The sequence below is a fragment of the Halichoeres trimaculatus genome, unplaced genomic scaffold (genome assembly GCF_033239565.1).
Source record: "Halichoeres trimaculatus isolate MK-OKI-2021-1 unplaced genomic scaffold, fHalTri1.1 fHalTri1_scaffold_19, whole genome shotgun sequence".
In the NCBI taxonomy this organism is placed as follows: domain Eukaryota; kingdom Metazoa; phylum Chordata; class Actinopteri; order Labriformes; family Labridae; genus Halichoeres; species Halichoeres trimaculatus.
The window spans coordinates 28,851,336-28,873,456 of record NW_027437197.1 but is presented as its reverse complement, the minus strand read 5'-3'; the positions used below and the strand labels follow the sequence as shown (position 1 = coordinate 28,873,456).

The window sequence follows — 22,121 nt, the reverse complement described above, 5'->3', positions numbered from 1 at the left end:
AAATCAGAATGGCAGACACTTTATCCTCTTTTAAATCTCTTTTAAAGACACATTTTTATAGATGTGCTTTTATCAGAGATTTTAGCTGAGCGTGTTTTAATCGTCAAAATGCTGCTTTTACTTTTATTTATCTTTAAGTGACAGTATCAGGGGCAGTATTTAAATCCTTTTAGATTTTTTATCCTTTGTTGCTTTAATTGTTTCAATCCTTAATGCTTTTATTTTAACAGATGTATACTTTTCTTTTATTGGTGATGTTTCTTATGGTGCGGCCACACCAAACGCGAATTTGCAGCGTGATTACATACAAAGTCAATGCAAAGACGCGTTAAGCCGCCGATTCGCCTCGGGCGGCGCGTTTGGCGCGTTTGGGTGGTAGACGCGAATTCGCTCGAGTTCAAAATATTCCGCCACGACGTCATTGTTTTGACGACGCTAGGGGGCAACTGCCGCCTGCTCCGCTCCAACTCCGCCGGAGGATGGAGGAGAAAACAATCTGTGCGGTGTGTCATCATCCAGAGTTATACGATACGAGGTGTGTACTCTACAGAGACCGGAAGAACAGGAGCAGGCTTGGTTGAAAGTCTCTGAGGAGACAGGTTTTGAAGGTAAGTTCTGAAAACATTCGTTCCCAGCTGGATTTGCCTGTACGGGCTATCACTGAGTCCGACTGTGTTTTCCTCAGCGGAGTATTGAGCCTGATAGAGAGGAGGAAAGAGCGGGGCAGGGGCAGAGCCAGGGAAAAGATGGAAGTTCTCTGCGGTCCTCTCTTTCCTGCACCCCTTCATTATCTCCAGGGAGACCTCCGGGAACATGGGTCGGGGGTTCGGGTGGTCGGGAGTTCGGGGGGTCGGAGGTTCGGGGGATCGAGGATGAGATCGCAGGGAACAGCCAAGCAGGGCTGGTGGATTACCAGGGAGAGACAGCAGGCATTGATTGTGATCTCCAAAGCTTTCACACACTCTCCTGTCATGCTTTGGAAACCACAGCTCATTGTTTTTCAGCTGCTCTTTTGGACTTTCGGTCTTTAAATGAACGAGCTCTCTACTCCGCATGCGCAGTACCGCGCTAACGCACGTTCGCCCCTCAGCTTGTCAGAAAAGTCCAGCGGCGAGACTCAGGCGTTCACGCGGTGCGTGAAAGGCGATTCGCGCAAGTAAATTCGCGTGTTCGCGTTTGGTGTGGCCGGGGCATTAGTCTTTTATGTATTTTAATATTTTTCCTCACATTTCTTTATTTTTACTGGTTGCTTTTATGATGTAAAGCACTATGTAACTTTTTTTGAAAAGTGCTATACAAATAAAGTTGATTGTTATTATTATTATCATAAAGGTCCCCCTTTGAACTTGTAGGGAGATCTTATCTGGATGACAGACTGGTAATACTTTAAGCCACATCCAGAGTTTACTAGGACACAGATCTGTACCAAGTCCTTCTGCACCTGTCCTCTCTCCATGTGTCCATGCTGCTGTCTGAGGTGTTAGGGCTCAGTCTGTGCAGTCAAAGTGTTTTTATTGTTTTGTCACAGAGATAAGCTTAGAGCTTAATTTGACTCATATTATAGAATAGAAAATACTTTTTTTATCCCCGAGGGGTAATTCAGGAGTCACCGCAGCATTTAAGAAAACAAAAGTAAGAAAGAGTATAGAAAGTGCAAAAAGGTCCACAAGAAAATAGATGACGACTTCCCGTCCACCACTCGTCCACCACTCTCCAGCCAGTCTCCACCTCTACAGGGTCCAGGACTGAGCCTCCCCAGCAGTCTGTTCAGTCTCTGTCTCCTGGATCCTGTCTGCTCACAGCAGGCGAAGCTCCTCCGATGTGTCGCTGGCGTCCGATGTCAGCTCCGTCAGCCACGTCCGTGAACAGCACGATGCCGCTGGGTTAGCACGGCTAGCTCGTCCATCCCCCGGGGCTGGATCCCACGTTCCCAACAACGATGGATGGGAGGACAGGTCCACGTTGTCATCTCCCAGCTCACACCCGAGAACCGGCACTTCGTCCTCACCTCCTCCTCCTCAGCTCGAGGGAAATCATCAAGCCCTACACCAGTTAGCATTGGCATGCTACAGGCTGCTAACAGCTGAGTTCGCATGTAAACAATGCAGCCATGGTTACATGTAGGATCTCCAGACAAACACAGGAGAAAAGTAGTCAAAAATATCGCCGAAGCCACAAAAAGTTTGGTGTCTGTGACCGACAATGAACCATACAAAGTGATGATCCACTCCAAATACAAAGATTACGAAAAAGAGACGAAAAAAATGACAAGAAACAGACAAAGACGAGAGAGCTGCTGCAACAGGCAGCTACTTGGGTAGTGCCTAGCCTATTATGAGAAAGTTGAAATGTTTATCCCAATACACACTTGGGTATCTGTCTGTTCAAACTGTTGGCTGTAATGTTCTCTTCATCATTAGTGTATTTTGTGTTCAATTCCTGTTTTATTTTGTAAATCCTGTTGCTTTGTGTGATGTGTGGTTTTACTTCCTGTCTTTGTTCTTTTCCCGCCCTTTGACATCACTCACCTGTGACTGAGAGAGTATCAGCCTCACCTGGGTATATATGCCATGTCTGTTCTCCAGCTTTCTGTCAGATTGTCTGAGTTGCATCATTGGGTCACGCCATTTAGCCTAAGAGTTTTGTTTGTCTTTTTGGGGTTTTGTTGTACTCCGAAGACTGTTTTATTCTGAAGCCTGTTGAACTTCTTGTTTGGAATGACCTTGTTTGGAATTTTGGAACAGACCTTGTTAGGAGTTTTCTTGAGTTATTAAGTAAAGAACTTTTGCTTGGATTCCGTTTTTTGTCCTGGTTTTTCTCTGCGCCTGAGTCCTTTTTTTGAATCCTGACAGTTAGCCTTCATGTCAAACAAAAACACAATGAGACTTTTTCATCAAATGAGTCATCAGTTTGAATCCACGGCACACTTTTAGAGTCACTTGCTTTTTTTCTCTTTCAGAACAAACAAAGATAAGCTCTTTAACACTCAGTATCTCACGATAAGGTATGATGGATGGATACATCAAAAGAGTGGCATGGTGCTGGTCAGCACCTGTAAGATGGATTTCCACAGATTTCCCTTTGACACTCAGATCTGCAACTTAACCTTCAAGTCAATCCAACATCCGTGTGAGTATAACTCTGAATGTTTGTGTTTTTAACATTAAATCTCTGATTCTTGGGATCAGGGACCAAACATGCTCCACATTTGACCTTTTTTTTTCTCATGTCTACTATTTATTACAACAAGCTGTTTGTTTGAGCCTAATTACGACTGTGTGGAACCTTTGGACGTGTAGAAAACACATTTCTTTCATTCATTATAGAGTTGGAGATATTTTCATCTTTTCATCAACATTATTATTTGACATTAAGTTATTTATTGTTTGTTTTATCTTTAAGGGTAGAGTAGGATTAACTTTCATGTTCTGGCTGTTTATGATTCATATACACACTTGCCGGCCACTTTATTAGGCACACCTGTCCAACTGCTCGCTTACACAAATTTATAATCGGCCAATCACATGGCAGCAACTCAATGCATCAAAGCATGTAGACATGGTCATGAGGATCTGCTGCATTTCAAAGCGAGCATCAGAATGGGGAAGAAAGGTGATTTAATTGATTTTGAACATGGTATGGTTGTTAGTGCCAGATGGGCTGGTCTGAGTATTTCAGAAACTACTGATCTACTGGGATTTTCACGCACAACCATCTCTAGCATTTACAGAGAATGGTCCCAAAAAGAGAAAATATCCAGTGAGCAGCAGTTCTGTGGATGAAATGCCTTGTTGATGCAAGAGGTCAGAGGAGAATAGCCAGACAGGTTGGAGCTGATAGAAAGGCAACAGTAACTCAAATAACCACTGGTTACAACCTAGGTCTGCAGAAGAGCGTCTCTGAATGCACAACACGTCCAACCTTGAGGCAGTTGTGAAGGCAAAGGGGGGTCCAACCTGGTACCAGCAAAGTGTAGCCAATAAAGTGGCCAGTGAGTGTAAAAGAAAACTTGCTAACCCTGTCAGTGTCCACCTGGCCTCCATCACACAAAGCTGGCACATTGCCTGTCCAGCTGCTTTCATTTCTTCCCCCTGGAAAAAAGTGACTGAAATGAGCAAGTCTAGAACAGTTCACCAAGGTCAATGGGTCTTGAGTCCCCTAGTACAGGACTTCATGGCACCAAGACCAGAAACCTTGTCTTTGTTAAAACTGGAAGGAAAGTCTCACACTTTTCTCTCTTTCTCCATCATCAGCACGGCAAATGAAGCTTCTTTCAGCTTTAACCAATAATGACATATTATCGTTTACTGGTTATTACATGAAGACTGAGTCAGAGTGGCTTCTCATGGATGTAACGGTGGATACCTCAGAGGTCTACAATTTTGGCTTCTTCTTAAGCGTGCTGGATTACACAGTGAGTACCAACAGTAGAGGTCTGTACCCACGCACACACACACACACAGGCGCGCGCGCGCGCACACACACACACACACACACACACACACACACACAGAGCCCATTGGTCCATCTCTTCCAAACAGGCCGGACTCTATTCACATGTTGATTCTATTGATTGAACAACATGGACTGCTGCAGAGCATTAGCTTGTTTGGATAAACACACACCTGTTCAGCTCCCCTCATCCTGGACAGCTCCAGTTTTTCTTCTTTCCACTAGTTTGGTTCCAAACACTGATGTTGCTTTGAAATGGCCAAACTGTCCCCACTGCTTACTGAGTTGAGTGCAGTTCAGTCTATAAAGAGAGAAACAGTGAGCATTAAACAAAGACTTGGGCTATGTCCGAAATGGCATACTAACATACTACACACTACATGGTCGTTGTGTATATACTGTATACTACATACTATAAGTATGATTAGAGTGCCAACCGTTTACACTGTAGTATACTACTCGGTTTCCCATGATGCATTTCAAAACCTCCGACGACAAAAATTAGAAGCACACATAAGTCTATGGAAGCACACCAGGCTATCAAATATCTCAGTTGATTCGCCATATTTGAAAGTTTTAAGAACATTTTAGGCGAGAAAGTCCTCACGTAGAATACCAAAATGTGGTCATTTGGGCCACAAAACACACGGATACAAATTTAATTTCGACATTTCGGACATTCTGTTAAGAGCGCCAATATGCTATCGAAGACACAGACAGTCTTCCGGTCCGCTCCAAAACAAGAGCCAAATTTACAAAATCAATCAATCAATCAATCAATCTTTATTTTTATAGCGCCAAATCATAACAAATGTTATTTCAAGACACTTTACAAAAACATTTACAGGGTGGGATACACACATACGCACACAGACACACACATACACACACACACACACACACACACACACACACACACACACACACACACACACACACACACAGAAAGGGAGAGAGAGAGAGACAGACGCAGTCTGAAGTTTGGCGCTGTGGCAACAGTTAAGGAGAAACCAGCAGGCCACTCCCAGCAACAATCCAAAGCAGTAGCAGCTGGTGTCGGACAGGAGCACAGCAGCAGGCCATCTACTTCACCGATCCCCAGGAACCTACAAGACAAACTCAGATCCTCTCAGAGAGGTGTATGGTCAGTAACTATAACAGGACAGTAAGACTAGAAGTTAGACTGACAGATAGAGAGGGAAACAGGAGCCCTGTGTGTCAGTTCCCCCCAGCAGTCTAAACCTATAGCAGCATGACTAAGAGCTGGTTCAGATCTGATCCAGCTCTAACTGTAAGCTTTATAAAAAAGGAAAGTTTTAAGTCTACACTTAAAGGTTGAGACCGTGTCTGCTCCCCGGACCTCAACCGGTAAGTTATTCCAAAGAAGAGGAGCCTGATAACTAAAGGCTCGACCTCCCATACTACTTTTTGAGACCCTAGGTACAACGAGCAGACCTGCATGTTGAGAATGCAAAGACCAAGACGGAGTATACGGAACGATTAAGTCTTTAAGATACGATGGCCCGATGCCATTGAGCGCTTTGTAAGTCAAAAGAAGAATTTTATACTCTATCCTAGATTTTACAGGTAACCAGTGTAGAGACGCTAACACTGGAGAGATGTGCTCTCTCCTCCCAGTCCAAGTCAGTACCCGAGCGGCAGCATTCTGAACCAGCTGAAGAGTCCTAATAGACTTATTAGGACAGCTGGATGAAAGAGAGTTACAGTAGTCCAGCCTAGAAGAAACGAAAGCATGGACTAGTTTCTCAGCATCGCTCCGAGACAAGATGTGTCTAATTCTCTTGATATTGCGAAGATGAAAAAATGCCGTCCTTGAGACCTGTTGGATGTGAGAGTTAAAGGACAGGTCCTGATCCAAAAGAACTCCCAGGTTCCTGACAGTGGTGCTGGAAACCAAGCTGATGTCGTCAGAGGCGGCGATGTTGTTCAAGAAAGCTTCTCTGAGATGTTTAGGTCCAAGAACAATGACTTCAGTCTTCTCTGAGTTCAGCAGTAAGAAGTTTCTGCTCATCCAGGACCTTGCGTCTTTGAGGCATGCTTCAAGTTTAGATAAGCGGTTGGTTTCTTCAGGCTTCATTGACAGGTAAAGCTGAGTGTCATCTGCACAGCAGTGAAAGTTTATGGAGTGTTTCCTCAATATAGTGCCGAGAGGAAGCATATACAAGATGAAAAGAATCGGTACGAGCACTGAACCTTGAGGAACTCCATATTGCACCCTGGTGTGCGAAGAAGAGACGTTCACATGAACAAACTGATGTCGATCCGAAAGATACGATCGAAGCCAGGCTAAAGCGGTTCCTGAGATACCAAGAAGACTCTCTAATCTCCGCAGAAGAATGCAATGATCAATAGTGTCAAAAGCGGCACTAAGATCAAGCAAGACAAGCACAGAAAGAAGACCACTGTCCGAAGCCAAAAGTAGATCGCTGGTTACTTTCAGCAGCGCAGTCTCAGTGCTGTAGTGGGCTCTGAACCCAGACTGAAAGACCTCAAAGAGACTGTTGCTATGAAGAAAATCACAGAGCTGATTCGCAACAACTTTCTCCAAGAAACGAAAGAGAGGTTAGATATCGGTCTGTAGTTGACAAAAGAGCCTGAATCAAGTGTAGGCTTTTTAAGAAGAGGCTTAATAACAGCAACTTTAAAAAGTTGGGGCACGTAGCCCGACAGTAAAGACGCATTAATCATCCTTAGTAAAGAAGATCCGACCAAGGGAAAGACTTCCTTCAGCAGCCAAGCTGGGATGGGATCCAAAAGACAAGTTGATGGTTTGGCTGAAGAGACAGTTGAATCCAGCTCTGACAAGTCCACAGGCAAGAAGCAGTCCAGGAGTGTATTCGCTCTAAGCGACGTTTCCGCAAATTCGCCATCGATCGAAGGTTCTATCGCGGTTGCATGTAACACGTTACTAATTTTATCTCTAATCTTTAATATCTTATTGTTAAAAAAGCTCATAAAGTCCTCACTGCTAAGCGATAGAGGAATGCATGGCTCAGTAGAGCTATGACTGTTTGTCAGCCTGGCTACAGTGCTGAAAAGGAATCTAGGATTGTTTTTATTCTCTTCTATAAGAGTCGAGTAGTAAGTTGCACATGCCAGTCGCAAAGCCTTTCTATATTCATTTAGACTATTTTTCCAACGCGAGCAGGATTCGTTTGTTTTAGTCGAATGCCATATTCTTTCTAATGTCCTCGATTTTTGTTTGAGCTCACGAGTTTGAGCGTTGTACCACGGAGCGGAACGATGTCGTCTGAGAGTCCTCTGTCTGAGCGGAGCAATTGAATCGAGGACGGCTTGAAGAGAACCCGTGGTATCCGCAACAAGCTGATCAAGCTGAGAGGGAGCACAAGAGCTCTCTGCAAAAGTAGAGCAAGAATTCAAGGCAGCAGGAATAGCTTCCTTGAAAATGTCTACAGCTCTGTCAGACAAGTTCCTGGACAAGATGATTTTGTTCGCAGGTGAGAAATCCGACAGCAAGAATTCAAAAGTAATGAAGAAATGATCCGACAGAAGAGGATTCTGCGGTAAGACAGCCAAGTTGACAGGTTCCACGCCATAAGCAAGAACAAGATCCAAGGTGTGGTTAAAGCGATGAGTAGGATGGTTCACATACTGTGTGAAACCAAAAGAATCCAGTAAAGACATGAAGGCAATACAAAGACTATTGTCAACGACGTCCACATGAATATTAAAGTCACCGACAATGATAATTTTATCCAAAAGAAGAACGATATTAGAAAGAAACTCTGAAAAGTCGGAGAGAAATTGAGAGTACGTGCCAGGAGGCCGGTAGACGATAACAAACAAAAACGGTTGCGCGGTTTTTACAGCTGGATGCAAGAAACTGAGAAAAAGACTTATAAAAAGAGCTAATGCCTAGTTTAGGTCTAGTGCTAATATTAAAGCTAGAGTTAAAGATAGCTGCCACTCCCCCCCCACGGCCTGTGTCTCAAGGGTTATGAGTATTAAGGTGACTGGGAGGCGTGGACTCGTTTAAACTAACATATTCGCCCTCACACAGCCAGGTTTCAGTCAGAGCAAGTAAATCAATGTGATAATCTGATATAAGTTCATTAACTAGCACAGCTTTAGATGATAAAGATCTAATATTTAACAAACCACATTTGACTTTAACGTCATGAGGTTCATCCGCACCGGAAGTTTTAATTTTTATAAGATTATCATAATTCACTCCTTTATTATTATTATTATTATTATTATTATTATTATTATTATTATCATTATTATTGTTGTTATAATAATAATTGTTATTATTGTTATTTTTATTGTTATAGAAAAAGGGTCTTGGTCGGGGAACCGACACAGTCTCTATGTTACAACAGGAGTGGCTGGGAAACTGCACTAAGGGAAACGCAGAGGAGCGTATAGGACTGTTGCTCTGCTGCCTAGTCTCCACTCTGAGTTGTCAGATGGGTAAACTAATAAAATCAGCCAGATTTCTAGTTAAACGAGCTGCGCCATCCAGAGTGGGATGAACGCCATCTCAGGCTAATTAGACCAGGCTTGCCCCAGAAGGATCGCCAGTTGCCAATAAAACCCACGCCATTATCTGGACACCAGTTCGACAGCCAGCAGTTGAATGAGGAGATACGGCTAAACATCTCATCATTTGCCCTGTTTGGCAGGGGGCCAGAGAAAATTACGGAGCCAGACATAGTTTTGGCCAAAGCACACACCGACTCCACATTAATCTTTGTGACTTCCGACTGGCGACGTCGGGAGTCATTAACGCCGACATGTATAACTATCTTACGAAATCTACGTTTATCCTTTGCCAGCAGTTTTAAGTTGCCCTCAATGTCGCCCGCTCTGGCTCCCGGGAGGCACTGAACTATGGTGTCTGGCGTCGCTAATTTCACATTCCGTACTACCGAGTCACCAATCACTAGAGTGTTGAGTTTCTTAGCAGGTGTGTTGCTAAGAGGGGCATATTTATTGGAAATGTGAACGTTACGGTTGTCCGGCGTGCGATTTTTATGCTTGCGGCTATGTTTCCCTCTCACGGTCACCCAGCCAAAAGCGTTAAAGAACTTAAAGGAGAAAAACGGGTGCTTTTATTTTGAAAACGGGAAGTTCGCTAGTGGATGATTTTTAGCTAATACCGGTCTCAAGACGAATTCATCACTCTTCAAAAAATTAAAAAAAATGTTTACTGCTCGCAGACACTGAAGACGATCCGTCCATCGCCTCAGGCACTTTATTTCTTTGTACTTACGTTTAGGTTTCCCTGTAGAGCTAAGCCCATTTTAGTTGCTTCTCATCTTGTCATCTCATTCTGAATTTACGTTTATAAATATGGGGCTCGCAATGCATTATGGGGCGTGTCAGTGCGACTAGTATGCCCACCTCCCATACTTAAAATTTTTACCGATTGTAAAATTGTATTTCTCGCACACAATCTTTTCATACTATTTAATGTGAACGCACTACATACTATTTTTGACGTCACACTTAGTATGAGCCTTGGCCTCTATGATAACCGTATGATGCTAACCTGCTGATTGAACAGCTCATTGATATACAATGGGCAATGTCACAAACCTGACTCAAAAAGAGTGTGACAAAAGAGGGAGACCACACATAGTCTGTAATGATTTGCAAAAATTCTTTAATAAGATAAATAAATTACCAAGAGATGACTATCAGTATATGTAGAATCAGTGCGTGTGTGCAGTGTTGAGTGAGTGTGTGGGCGTGTATTCCAAAGTAGATCAAAACCTGTAACAGAAAATACAAACACAGGTGAAGGCAGTCTGCAGGTCAGGGAAAAGAGCTATTGAAGGGCACCTTAGCTTTTAAAACCTCCTGAGCCCAGCCTCAGGTGTGCTGCATCAGGAACCCATTCTCTTCCAGGTTAAACTCCTCCCACAGCTACCTGCAACAAGGCAGCAAACTCCAGCAGCAGGAGAGGAGGGCTGGACACACACAACAGGCCTTGGACGTCACATCACAAAGACTGTTCAGCTTTCTTAACTGAAGTGTTGGAACAAAAAGACCAACCTGATCTTAACCATGATTTTACAGATGACCATAAAGAGGCGTTCAGTCCTCTATGTGGCCAACTTCATAGTCCCCGTCCTGTTCTTCCTGTCTGGACTTGGCCTCCTTCCTGATCTCAGAAAGTGGAGGTGAGAAGCTGAGCTTCAAGGTGACTGTGCTGCTGGCTGTCACAGTGATGCAGCTGATTCTGAATGATATTCTGCCTTCTTCTTCAGACAGGATCCCACTCATAGGTAAAGGAGCTCAGAGTCCTGCACTAACTGATGGATCTTTAGCAGCACCTACTAACTCACTGTGAGCCCACTGATTGCTTTGCTCTTTCTGTCACTGCTTTCTTCTTTCAGCCGTCTACTGTATCGGGGTTTTTACTCTGATGATGCTGAGCCTCTTGGAGACCATTTTGATGATGTACCTGATGGAAAAGGACCATGTGTCCCAGGACCAAGAGGCAGATAAAGACCAAAGCCTGGGTGAGGACTGCAGGGACCAAGCAGGAAAAGTCCACGAGTGCTTCAGAGATGAGATTCAGCTCAACTAACATCAATATTAACAGAAAGCTTTCTGACTGAGAGGAGGAAACAGACAGCTGCTTCATTTGTGGAGCAGCAGAGTCTTTCTCCAGATCTTCCTCATGTAGAATCTATCATTTCAAGTTGTTGTCTCTTTGTTCAGGCTCTAAGCTGTCCCATGATTCTTTACAGACATGAACAAATCCATTCCTTGTGTGCGTGTCTTTGACCAGTCCCCTGCTGGGATGCCTCCTGAGCTGCTGCCACAGGTGAAAGAGGTCGGCATGATGTTATGTTTCTGTCAAACTGCTGTGATTCTCTCTATGATTGGTTAAAAGAACTTGGAAGAATCTCAGGGACAGATATGTAAAGCTGTTGTAAACCTGTGTACATGTCTCTACCATCGAGTAGTTTACCCAGCTGCCTTGCATCTTCGTGTATGATGCAGCCTTCCTAACAGACTGCAGCATAAAACAACACACTTGCCTCCACAGACTGATAAATCATCTACTACAGATGTTTCAACAATTATTCACACAAAATAATACAAAACATGAACATTTGACTGAAATTCTTCTTCTTCCCTGTCCACTCCTAAAAGGAAAGCATAACATGACAATAAATTTCGATACAAAAGTAGAATGTTTTTCAATGATAACTACAGTTATTATTTAGTCATGAACATATTTACTCAGTCTGGAAGAACTAGAGGAAGGATAAGTATTCGTTGAGTATATGTTTAATATAACTGATAACTTGTTGTCATTTTGTTTTCAAAGTAAAAAAAAGGGACCATTTCTAAAAGATAAAATAAAAATTGTATTGAGATAAAAATAGTCACTGACCAATAAAAGAGTCTTCACTCAGGAACACCAGCACAAATTTGGCAGAACTTGGAACAAAAGCCAGGGTGCATACATTCAGAGTAGATTCCCTGCAGCTCCCCTTTCTTCCCCCTTCCTGCACAGCCTGTGGGCAAATAAAAGATTAATTAACTAACAGTTCTTATTTGAAGCCCGAGTTCATTTTTTTTCTATGTGCAACAGGTCTGCATTGGAGGCTGCATTTGCAGATGGGGTATTCTGAAAGACAAAATATTTATTACATTAGAGCCATTGACAGCCTCACACACGATGCACATGTACTTGTAATGGGGAGATGAAAAGGGAGGGGTAGTAGTAAAAGTTATTACGTGATATGTTAAAGTAAAATAAATGAAATCAGTAAATTTAGACCATACCTCCATGGTGGACTGCTCCAGATAAATGATTCTGTAGATGGTAAAGACATTTATGATTTTGTTGGGTCCGGTAAGGACTACATGGACTATGGTATTCCTCTGCTGGAGGAAAAACAGGTTCTTCAGTCACTCAGAAATGGGTGGGATGCTGTGGAAATATCCACACACAAAAAATGAAACAACTGACCATTAGATTCAAGACACACAAGGCCTATTAGCATTAGTGTTCTTTTACATTCTGGATCATTCATTCAGTCAAATAAGTTTTAACTACAACTTTAACACATTAGATAAAGTTTTTGTTACATTACATAACGTAACTATTTAATGTAACTTCCAAGTTCGTCACTTTCGACATACGCAATGAAAATGACAAACACAGACATACACACCCGCACACACACACACGCACACACACCGCTAAATTAGGGTTGCAACCTATGGTTACAACAACAATGCTAAAGCTAACACTCACAACGCTGACTCTAATATCGCGTAGGATAATGTTACCACACAAGCTAAATGTTGACCATTAACCTGCCAAAATAACCTGAAGCTATACAACGGCAATATACAGCAACAGAATCGCCATGAGATATGAACAAAGCTTTTCATTCATTGCATTTATTGTAGCAACGTAATTTCACTCACCGACATGAACCATCTTGACACCAAAGCACGATGGGAAGAGGTGGAGTAACCTGGGGAGGGCTGGACCTTTGTGGACGGGGCTGGACGTCTAGCCCTGCCTTACCCTCTCGTTACCCTCTCGTCTTGAGCCCTCATCCTTCTCTGCCCCATATTCTCTTCATTCCATAGATCCAGAGCCCCTAGAACAAACCTTGACTCAGCTTTAGGTGACAGCATAGCTTTTGATTTGTTGTTGCTAACAGATGGAAGTTTGTACATTTTGCTCATGGAGCTCATTTCCTGTCAGGGTTGAATCATTTGGAGTGTAACTGTCTGAGTCATCTGAAAGCCTCAGAAAGGCTGATTTGACACTTTCTTCCTTCATTCAACACCTCCCCCCATCAGCAGCTTCTCAGACAGAGTGTTAGGTCCACTGTTGACTTTCATCTCAATGACTCCTCTTTTCCATCGTCTTCTTCCTCTAACTGCTCTAATACACCATGGTTTGTTTTTTCAGGGCAGCAGCAGCCAGCTGACCCAGGAGACCCAGGACTCAGAGAATCTGAGTGACGAGCTGAGGGAGGTTTTGAAGACAGTGGTTCTGCTTCTCAGCAGCAGGAAGGAAGAAAAGGAGCCCGGCTACTGGACCACGAAGACCAAAACACTGAACCGGATTTACTTCATTGTTTATTTCCTAGCTGCCAGTGTGTTCCTGGTATCTGTGTTTTCAGTTTGGCTCCATGAAGACCGCTAGAACATCTAAAGAGTGAAACCAACAGTACAGAGAGTCATAGAGTCCAGATGTTCAACAGGTCAGAGTTAAAGGCTTGATTTGGCGGATCAGTCCTGCTTCCTTAAAGACCCTGTGAGGACTCAAGACATGATCCTCAAACAGTCTTACTCTTTTCTATTTCCCCTTTGGTCATTCAGGAGTTCAAAACTGATTATTTCTAAATTTCTAAATGATATTTCTCAGGGGCTGTAAGGTGGCGCAACGGGTAGCGCTGCAGCCTCACACTAAGAAAGTCACCGGTTCGATTCCCAGCCTGGCCGGTGGGCCTTTCTGTGTGGGGTTTGCATGTTCTCCCCGTGCATGCGTGGGTTCTCTCTGGGTTCTCCGGCTTTCTCTCACAGTCCAAAAACACGCTCACCAGGTTAATTGGTCACTCTACATTGTCCGTAATTGTGAGTGAGTGAGTGAATGGTTGTCTCTGTGTCAGCCCTGCGATTGGCTGGCGACCAGTCCAGGGTGTACCCTGCCTCTCAGGTGTCACTTTAATCCCCCCAAACAGATGGTCCTCACAGAGCCTTCCCACTGAGCAAAGGGACCATCAAAGGACGTCCTTTGAACGTCTGTTTGCTCAGTGGACTCACTCACTCACTCACTTACTCACTCACTCCTCCTCAGACGTCCACTTGACGTCCAAAAAGCCGACGTTCAAATGTTGAACTGCATATTGTCGTCCAAGTGGGGTCATGGTTAGACGTCCAAACGGCTGACCTTACTTGAATGTTGTGTAGACATCCAGAACTGGTCTTGGACCGACAGACATTTTGGTGCATGACAGGCAAGTGTTTGGGGCCCCAAGCTCAAAGGGGGCCCCAGAGAGCTGACCAACTTTCATTCACTACAGAGCAGTGACAGTGAAGAGAGTTTGCAATGACCACCTGTGCTCAACTCGTTCACTGAGCTAGCAGGCTAACAACAAACACAGCTAACTTGGACAATACTTTTTCTTTAGCTATCAAATGAAAACTATGTCCAGATAAACTGAAGTGTCAAGCTAAGAATGTTAAATCACAGAATTCATAGACAAGAAATTTAGCTCATATCCTGCTAGGGTGCATGGATGGAAGTTATTGTATGTTGTGAGCCAGTGGTGTTTCTATTTGATTTGATTCTCCATGTGTGGTCAGTAGGCTTTCTGCTTCTTAAACTGTATTTCTTTCTGTCCTGTATCATGTTGTGAATGTAAACCTAGTGTCATAATGCAGGCTTCAGCACACACTTTAATCTTCTGGACTGGAACCATGTTAAACCCTTTCTCTCTAATTGAAGTAACTAAAAAATGAAGCAGAAGGAAGTAGAAGAACGGGGTCACTTTCCAACAAGTGTTGTCACTGACAGGTTTATTTGTGAGGCAGAATTTATTCAGAGACATTTGAAATATGATTTAAAGAGATTAAAGGAAGTGGAGAAATGGAGGATAAATAAAGGTAGAAAACAAACCAAAATCTTTATTTTAGAAATAATCAGAAGAAGAAAGTGATTCAGAGAATGAACAAGCCTGTATTGAAGCCTGGATTGGATTGGTGAGACATTTCACAGTCTCTCATTGTACAGCATGCACAGCAAGCTGCCATCTGTGGCCTACAGGCCATAGAAGCTGTCAAAGAGGATGAAGGGAGCATGAAAATGTTGCTTTGAGAAAGAAAATCAAAGCCAAGCATGAGCAGTTAGTCATCAGCTACTGATAACAACACCTCATAAACACTGATATGCACATATCTATATCTATATCTATATCTCCATATCCTATGTATGTAAGTATGTATGTATGTATGTATGTATGTATGTATGTACGCATGTACGCATGTATGTATGTATGTATGTATCTATCTATCTATCTATCTATCTATCTATCTATCTATCTATCTATCTATCTATCTATCGATAGTTCAGGCACGGGGTCAATCAGCATTGATTTCTTTGAGCTGTGATGATTCTGGCCAATAGTTCATGTACCACTTTTTTGAAAAAAGGCAACAAGCAGCAAATCTAGTGACTTCTCTGGAGTTTGAAGACGTGAAAGCATGAATTGATCTGCATCACTAGTTCTTCTCAACGAGCGGCACTTGCTGAAACCCTCCTCTATCCAAAACACTCACAGACAGACTTCTGGCTCCCAGCTGTCTCTCAGAGCGCAGTCACACTGACCATCTGAACTGTGCAAAAACACGTGTGGCAGGGCGGAGTAATATTTAAGATTTTCACAGTTGAACACAGTTTTACAATACTTAGTGTAGGCCTACAACAAATTCAATAAAAAAATGTAAAACTACTCTGACTCTCCCCAACATAAACTAACTAACCAACTAAACTAAACTAGAAGAAATCCAAACAAACAAAATCAACTCAAAGCAAGTTGAGGCCACCAGAAGGGAGGCAGACTACACAGAGAAAGTTGCAGGGACAACTCACACACACACACATACACACACACACACACACACACACACACATACACACACACACACACGCACGCACACACACACACACACACACACACACACACACACACACACACACACACACACACACACACACACACACACACCACAATCCTCACTATAATCTGGTGCAGCCTATTGTGAGTCAGTCAAACCAACATGTAAAAGGTGGAGAGCCCTCACTCGGGGTGTCTAGCCTCCCAAACTAGTAGAGTCATTTTTTAAAAGGAAAAAAAAAAAGAATAGTTGAATCACAAAACAAAACCAAACAAGCAAACCCAATTGGTGACTTATACTAAATTAATAAGAGAAAGTAAAAAGAAACTACCGTATTGACCTGAATATAGGATGACCATGATTATAAGACAACCCCCTCTTTTCAGGACCAATCTTCAGAAAAAAACTGATCACCAAAATTTACTTTATAAATGTATTTTATTGAAATTCTGAGACAATCATTGAACTAATAGAGTCTGCTTTCTTTTCTGGCTTTAAGTACAATCACTCAGATCTGTGTTTCAAATGTAATTCTGATGACAGCTCTGGTGATGGGCATGCCTTTGTTACATTTCTCAATACACTCACACATCCTCTCGTCAGCCTCTTGGTAACAGCCACTTAGAGGACCATAATAATTTTTTGTTTTACAGTTTGAAATGAGCAAGTCTGGATGCACTTTGTGAAATATAAGCACACACTTCTGCTCTCTGGCGGGCAAGTAATACCAGTGCCGGAGATGACAGCACCTGCTGTCAGCGGGATGGAGGGGGTCAGCGGGGAGTACATAATGCCAGTGGCCCTGATGGCGCACACGGTCGGCGATATGGAGAGGGTCGGTTCAGCCCCAGCAATGGACTCTTTAGAAATCCAGACTTTGCTATGTGATAGTTTTTCTAACTGTCGGGAGTAAAGTGGGCACTGCAACTATGCACAGGCAAATTGGAGGTGACTTGACTGGTTACCTGGCTAGCCACAAACTGTCATATATTTTTTGTGTTTAGAAGAAAATGGCTGAATTTGATTTACAGGGACTTTAAAATTTAAATAACAGTTTAAAAAAACCTTGCATGAATGCACAACTGTAGACTAATATGCACACATTTCTAATATGTACACAGATTTTTACATGAACACACACAAATCTTTTGACAGCTTCCTTATCCAACAGTGGCAGTGCTACATATCTTGGTAGAGTGAGAGAGGCCATGAGAAGGTTACTGATTGTATTAATGCTGCTATGAGAAGTTACAGTGTCCATTACATTCTAAGTTAAGGATAAATGGGAATGTTTATAATATCCTAAGATTAGTGGTTAGTGTGTAAACTACCCCTGTGCATGTACACCCAGGCATCATAAAGTTTACTCTTTAGCCCCTGTCATTGGCTGGACAGGACCCTGTAACCGTGTCATAAACCTCTTAAGTTTTGCACATGACGACAAAGAGGGTTAGAACAGTACAAGGCTCCATAGAAGCATCATTCATTTATTTTTTTTTTTTCTCCTAGGATTCATTGAAGCGTGACATCCTTCAGAGATTGCATGACCAACTGGTACACATCTTGGAGATGCAGCCCCTTAACCTGGGAGGGTTAGAGTTTGTCTGCTAGCATAATTTTGTTTTATGTTTGGTTTTATGCAGTGATGATGAATTAGATTCATTAATCACCAGAATTAAGAGCACAATGCCAGATGCTGGGAGCAGAGTAGTCCAAGGTGCTCTGCTGGCACTGGGACACAAAGTCCAATAGGACCAAGTGCATGCATCCATGCATCCATGCATCCATGCATCGTGTTGACAGCGAGGGTGTACCCTTCCGAATGACCCACCTGGGTTGTGTGGTGAGAAGGACTTACACGGTTCCTTACCCAAAATACATGGTGCACATTGACACTAATCATAAGCTTATTAGGTATGTCTGCCCACAATCTGTATTTGAGGTGTTCATTAAATTTTTATGTCTAGTTGTGTATCTGGTATTTTGTGAATTGTATTATATCAACCAGAATAATAGATCACATTGAACTTCATCGAATTACAGTGCCATTAACTGACATTGTTCTGCTTACAACCTCAGAGATGTTGTATTGTGAGACCTGTGCTGTTAGAGATGTTATATAGTGTGCTTAGGAGTTGATTCTTATCTTCTAACCTAGGTATAACTTGGTTATCTTTGGGGGCATAGATGGCTATTCAAGGAAGGTAAGACTTTTCCCTGTCGAGAACAAGGACTGTAAAATGTTGCCAAAGATCCCCATTTTAAGCAGGAAGGATGTTTATTAAATACTCTACAGTCAAGAAACCCCAAGGATCATTTGCAATATGTATTCATGTAAATAGCTGCCAATGAGTCTTTATAGTGATTGAATTTATCTAAAAAAAAACAGAATATTTTTTTTTTACCCAAATGAGGATTATTTCCCTTTTTAAAATGTAAGTTTTCATGTTAGGTGTTGATTCTGCCCAGGATCAATGCTAGAAGTGATTTTGTCTTCTTTTTGATAAAAACAATGTGTCTACAAATTAGCATTAGCAATTAGCAAGGACTATTTACATTAAAACATAACTTGCAAATTATCCTTATGGTTTATCGAATATCCCATAAAAATGTAACCTAATCTATTAAGGACCAACTGCTGAGACTTAGGGTGTTTTCACACCTACAGTGTTAGGTCGACCCAAATTTAGATCGACCTATATTTGGTCCCGTTTGGGTTGGTGTGAAACCAAAATCAGACTCTGGTGCGCACCAAACTGGCGCGGCCAGAGGAGGTGATCTCGGTTCGGCTCTGGCCGCACTCTGGTGCGCACCAGCTGGTGTGAAAGCAACCGCACTCTGGTGAGATGCAACTGTCAGGCGAACTCGACGAGTTTGACATTAGGAGGCTCCCGTGGAGTTTTGTTTGTGATGCAGGACAGCTGCGCACTCCAACATCCTTAACTGCCCTTATTTACTCATCTAAAAAGCAGGGCTCTCCCCTGACTCCTCACGTCAAAAACACATCGTTTTATATGGCCTATCATATAACAGGCATTAATTACCTTGTCAGTCGTGTATATCTCCGTCTGATGAGGATCTAATGGTACATGGTAAGAATCATTATTTCTGAATTTCCCCTTGGGCATAAGAAAAAAAAGTATCGGAGGAGGAGGAGGGTCGCCTGAAACTAGGAGGGTCTTCAAGTTGCCGTCTGCAGGTATGAGCTGTGTGCCTGCTTGCAAGATTAATTTCTTTGAATAATAAGCTATTCACACTTTTGGTTTTGTGTTATTATCCATCCTTTGTAACGGCAAGATTTGTATTTTGTTCTTTGCACTCAGATGATAGAGATAGGTGCTTGAGCAGGGCTTTTCTGGATCTGCTGATTAACCACCAGGTTTTTGTTCTGTTTAATGCAGGCACGGCTTTCTCTTGCGGGGACTTAACCACTTCTGTGGTGAAATATTTGCCTACCCCATGTTCATACCAAGAGATGTAGCAAAGAAGGCCAATGTGACTTTGTTTTGTATGGATGTGACATGCAGGTAATCCTGTTTTATGTCAAACTCTTTACCAGTGCCTCATCTTTTCACTGTTTGATTATAGATTCTTCTTGTTGTCAGGTCACTTTGAAAAAGGCATTTCAATATTCACAAAATGTGACAACTTTTTTTCTCTCTCTTTTTTTTAGACACTGGCCATACTTGAAAAAAAGTTGTGCAGGGGGTACCAGAGCTTCAGCCACTAACAGAAATGCAGCCATTTCTTAGTGTTATGCATGCTAAGGCCCATACTGTGAAATGCAAGGTAAATGATTGTGATTATATTCTGGTATTGCAGTGACTACAGGGAAATGGTCGACAGGTCGATCAAATTAAATGTGCTCAATGTTAACCTCAATCAATTGCTTTTCAGCTGTTTGTGCGGGGGAATTTTCCCCCTAAGTTTATAATGTTAGACCATTTCTAACATGATTTTTCAAATATTAGAGTGATGATGCATATGTCCTGCAGGTGAGATGGGGTGGCAGAAGCCAGGATGGAGCTGGAAATTCTGTAGGAGAAGAAGTGGAGATCAAATTGTTTGGCTTGGAATTCTGATGAAAGATAGGCCTGGACATATTTACAGAAAAGCAAAGTGTCTGTTTATAGTGACAAATGCATGGTTTTTCTCTCAAACCATCCAGACCATCTATTGTATATAAAATAGTTAACGGTGAACAATTCATTGGACTATAAAAATAAAATTCTGCAATTAGGAAAATTGGATTTTAAATAAAACCAAAATGTATGTCTAAAATATCTCTCTTATTCTTTGTTACTAAATTGAGATGGCCTTGTGGGGCATCTCATATTCAACAGTTTACAGACCAAATCTTGGATTGGTACAGGCCCTGATGTTAATTTCAAATGTTTTTCAAATTATTATTATTTTTTTTCAATGTGAATGTTATAATCTTACTTACAAATAATTATCAGGAAAAAAATATTAGATTATATTTGTTTCCAATTCATTTATAGCTGACAAGTTATGTAAAGGACACTAAACATAACTTGCCATATTTGCCTTAGAGGTGAACAGCTTTCTCTCTCGGGCAGCTCTGGTAAATAAGTACATGACAAAGGCAGGTTAGTACTGTATTGCACTCTCAACACAGTTGGCGATTAAGGCAGTTGTACTTTATATATTAGAGAATTTAAAAACACTGTTTCTTTGTTCCATCTCCACAGAAATTATCATTTTACTTCACTGTAAAAATTATTTAAGCGAATTCAATGTTGAGGAAACAGAGTGCAAAGAACAACACACCAGAAATAAACATTAACATATATATATATATATATATATATATATATATATATATATATATATATATATATATATATATATATATATATATATATATATATATATATATATATATAAAGCTGACCTATGTTGGACACAGTACAACACATTTCATTTGTTCAGCATACTGTACAAACTGGTCTAATTTTGTCAGGTTTTTCATTCACTAAATGTTACCTTGTGTATTCTTCTGTTTTAATTCGGAAGAGTCAACTTGTTGACCCAACAGTCCATGGGTTGGAATAGAAGAAAGAGAGTCAGCCTTCATCAGGCATTAGCACAGAGATATGTCAAAGTAAGGGTAATAACAGTTCTCTCATTTGCCTGTATTTTGAGGTTTACCTCACATTTATATAGATTTCTATATTCTTTCTTATCCTGATTACAAACACACGGTGCTTGTATTGTGGAGCTTTTGTCTGATTCTTTTTTTTTTTCTTTTTTTTCCCCCTCTCTCTATTAAAAAGACAACAGACAGGGCAAAGGTGCAAGCTGCTGCCCTGAGCAACATCCTGAGCACACCACCTTGACCAGGAGACTGAACAGCAGTGGGTGTGTGATGTGAGATAATGGGTAGTCACAGGTAAAACATAAAATACTTAATGTTTTGATGTTAATGACTGACTTCAATGTTCACAACATAAGTTGGCTAAAGCCGTTACAGATCACTTCTCAATGTCTTTCCCCCTATTTAGAGAGGGTCCTTTTAAGGAAGAAGCAGGATCTTTACTGCTTGCATGGTAAGTCAGCAAACAGAGTTATTTCAAAGCATGATTATAAGAATATCACTGATAGTACGAAACTCCCAGTAGTTGTAATGATTTTGTTTCTTTTTGTAGTTGCTGTGGAGTGTCTGTGTGAGCTTTATGTGGACTTCAGTAGAAAATCTCTGGAAACAAATCTGGCTCATTTTTCATTTAATTTGACTTTGCAGGTAGCAGTCAAGCAAGACTGAGGCAAAGGAAGAAAATGACAGAGCTAAAGAGGAAGCTTCGAGAACAGGTTTTGCAATACAACGCCTTAGTGGAGGAAGGTCGGATTGACGTTGAGTTAGCTTGCAGTCTGACTGATGGCTGCATCCTACCATGGGAGGGACAACATGGAGGTATGACAAAGTCTACTTCCCATGCCGTGATCCTCCTTCGTATTGAGAGAAAATCTTTTTTTTTTTGCTGAATATTATTTTTTTT

At 41.9% G+C, this 22,121-nt stretch overlaps 1 long non-coding RNA gene across 1 annotated transcript; it reads left to right on the top strand.

Annotated features, from left to right (window-relative positions):
• Positions 1–2,997: 2,997 nt before the first annotated feature.
• Positions 2,998–10,585, top strand: LOC141808711 (uncharacterized). The gene is made up of 3 exons (XR_012599917.1): positions 2,998–3,129; positions 4,254–4,414; positions 10,519–10,585. It is a non-coding gene; the product is annotated as an uncharacterized LOC141808711 (long non-coding RNA).
• Positions 10,586–22,121: the final 11,536 nt, after the last annotated feature.